Source organism: Echinops telfairi, unplaced genomic scaffold (genome assembly GCF_000313985.2).
Source record: "Echinops telfairi isolate 266 unplaced genomic scaffold, ASM31398v2 ScPeMD7_1713;HRSCAF=2227, whole genome shotgun sequence".
Classification (NCBI taxonomy): domain Eukaryota; kingdom Metazoa; phylum Chordata; class Mammalia; order Afrosoricida; family Tenrecidae; genus Echinops; species Echinops telfairi.
This window is the reverse complement of record NW_022105611.1, coordinates 21,726,186-21,729,228: the sequence shown is the minus strand read 5'-3', so window position 1 is coordinate 21,729,228 and position 3,043 is coordinate 21,726,186. Positions and strand designations below refer to the sequence as shown.

Below are 3,043 nucleotides of genomic sequence, written 5' to 3'. Positions count from 1 at the left end.
GTAGGAGAAGGGAAAAATGAGAATAATACTTAGTGTTTGGGGTTTTAATTTAGTATTACGGGACCATCATAGTGATGAGAAAGTAGAGAGACAGGGAAGGGAGGCCAGTGCGAGATCATATGCTGTGCTTATATACTGTGCTTGTTGGTGTTTGGGTTCCTATCTACAGTTGATGGTCAGCTGTGGAAGAGCTTTAAGCAGTTAAGCAAGTAACATGGATCAGATTCGCATTTTAAGATCATTAGTCTGGAGTGCTCGCTGCGGCTCTCACGCGCGCCGGAAGCGGCCCCTACTGAGGGGGTTGTGATGGGCAGCAAGATGGTGTCACAAGCCAGCAGGGTCGTTCAGGTAGTCAAGCCACATACACCATTAATAAGATTCCCTGATAGAACTGACAACCCTAAACTCACTGTATCGGAAGCTTTGAGATCATCAGGCATACCACCGCCCTCTATGGGAAGTAAAGCACCAGATTTGTTGATGCAGCAGGGCCCACTAGACACTGCAGAAATAATCAAAACTACCTCAGAAATACAGATGGAAACCCATGTGTCAAGAAGAAATCAAGTTTATCCAACGTGGAGGTCCAGAATAATCACTGGCCGTGTGGCTGCTATTTGTCCTCAGACAAAAGAATTATCTTTACAATAAAGGACTTCCAAAATGAGAATTGGTACATTAAGCAACTTTAATGAAGTGTATTCTGTAAAAAAAAAAAAAAATTAGATGGACAGTTATATATTCTAACTTATGTATCTAGGTCAGCTTCTCCACAAGCTCACCAAGTTGTTTATATACTTTATACTTATTATGCATTTTTAAATGTTAGCCTATCAATTTACTCTTGATTAACAAGAATTACCGGTGTTGAACTATTAAAAGCACACAATGTCCAGTAAACTTTTTCAGAGCCTTCTTATAATTTCCCTTTTCTATGGGTTTCAGTTTAGAAAGGAAAGAATTTACCAAGCAGAATTGCTGCTGTCAAAAAGGAATTTTTCTGAAATTGGATAAAAATACTGGCATTATGACTCGATTAATGTTTTTAATTCTCTTGATATTTTTGGTTCACAAGTTTACTGACTCTAGCTGGCTGAATAAGTACATCCTCCTCTAAAGGGTCAGAGCAGAGCCCAGGGTGACAGCAGGTGGCTGTGGTACTGAAACGGGAGGTAAACACAAATGTATTATTTGTAGCATATTCAGAAAAATGTCAGAGTTTAAACTGGAAAATACCTTCAGAGACAAAAGTGAATATGGAATAGGAATAAATGTGTGATTATAAGTTGTAATTTATTATATTTTGAGGACTATTAAAAAATCTTGTCCTTAGATTGTTTTCTTTTTGATGTGATCATGTATGCAAATCCTAAACCTAGAAACTTTCTCAAACTTTTATAAGTCTCATAACATCAACTTAAATATTTAATTTTAGATCATTTGTGAAAATTCAGTAAGGTCTTCTGTGCCAAGGGTATGTATTGTTGCAAAAGCAAACCTCACAAAACTAAATAAATTCTCTTGCATACCTTAAAAAAAAAAATCATTAGTCTGTAGGAAGAAATGGAGAAGGGATTAAAGGGACAGGGAAACCAATGCTGTAATCAAGGCAAGACTACCAGTTTTATCTAATTCCAGAGCATATGTACTTTCTAGTGTAGTATACACAATATTGTCGTCTTACACGTAGTACAGCGGACCATGTGATAAAGTGCCAGGGGAGTAGAGTTGAGGAAGTAATCCTGGGAAGCAGACTGAGGTCTGGTCATGGCCTTGTGCAGTCTCAGGACTCACTCTTGGTGCTCTTATGGAAGGTGGTGAGTAGCCTACTGAGGAGGCCTCACCTTGTTGTACCCACTGAGGCGTGGGGATGTTTCTTGTCCCACTCACCTAGTCCTGCTAGTAATACCAGCCATTTAATGTCAGTTTTCCTATTTCTTCAACTCTCCCGTGCTCTGTTATGATGATTAAAAAATGTCTCACTATTAATGATTCAGTAGGATCTCATGTTAATATTTCTCTTATGAAGAACAGCCAATCTTTAAAATTAGCATCCACCAAGGATGGAGTGTTGCTGTCAGCTCCACATCTCTGATGTGGTTTGGATGACACTCCATCTCCTTTCCTGGGTCAAATTCTATCTCAGTTCCTTGGAGACAGGCAAGGGTACTTCCAGTAAAGCCAGAGTATCATTCACAGCTTATGATTCTGTCAGTTGCAGATCTCTCCCACTGGAAAGGTGATGGAGGGAGTTGGGGGCCGGTTTTTCTAAGTGGTAGAGCACTTTTGATACCTCCTCCTGAGTACAGGTCCCCACCGAGATAGCCTATGTGGATAATTCTAAAGTGTTGCTACTAGGATTCCAGGTCATGCATGCACAAGTTTCTTGCAAATAAAATGAGCTTTAAACTTGTCTCTGCAATCAGTGGATAGCTACAGATAGGTTCTCTCAGTCATAGATGTACTTGTTTTTGTCTCATTTAAGGTGCCTTTAAAACACTGGCTTCTGAGAGGATCTACTAGGCCAGTTAAAGTGAAGGGATAGGTCAGCTCAGTAGGTTATAGTGACCATTTTGGGGGGAAATCCCAAAGGGGTGATCATTTTTTTAAGGGGTAATCTAGACACATTTTCTCAAAGGACAGGATGATCAAGGGGGCTTATCATGAAGAAGTTTTAAGAAAATTGAAAGCAGCTTGGTGAGAAAAAGGCCAGGAAAGTTGTATCAAGGAATTTTTTTTCATTGACAATGCATCTACCTGCTCATTCAAAGGTAGCAGGGGGATTTGTTCTATGAGGATTTCATTGGGACGCCTTACTCCATCAATCCTAAAATCCTGATCTTGCCCTTTTAAACTTCTTTTTGTTGCCAAAACTCAAAGAACATTAAAAGGAACCTGAATTGAGTCCCTCAAAGATGTCCAAACTACTTACTGTTTTGACATGTTGTGAATCAAAGTGCACAATTCTGTGAGGATTGAAGGGTTAGAGAAATGGAAACCCTGCCTTCAGGAGGGTGTAGATCTGGGTGGAGGATGTGTTGAC

General features: G+C 39.7%; 1 pseudogene; it reads left to right on the top strand.

Moving 5' to 3' along the window:
* The first annotated feature begins 306 nt into the window (after positions 1-306).
* On the top strand, positions 307-670 carry LOC105979173 (annotated as a pseudogene).
* The last annotated feature ends 2,373 nt before the right edge of the window (positions 671-3,043 follow it).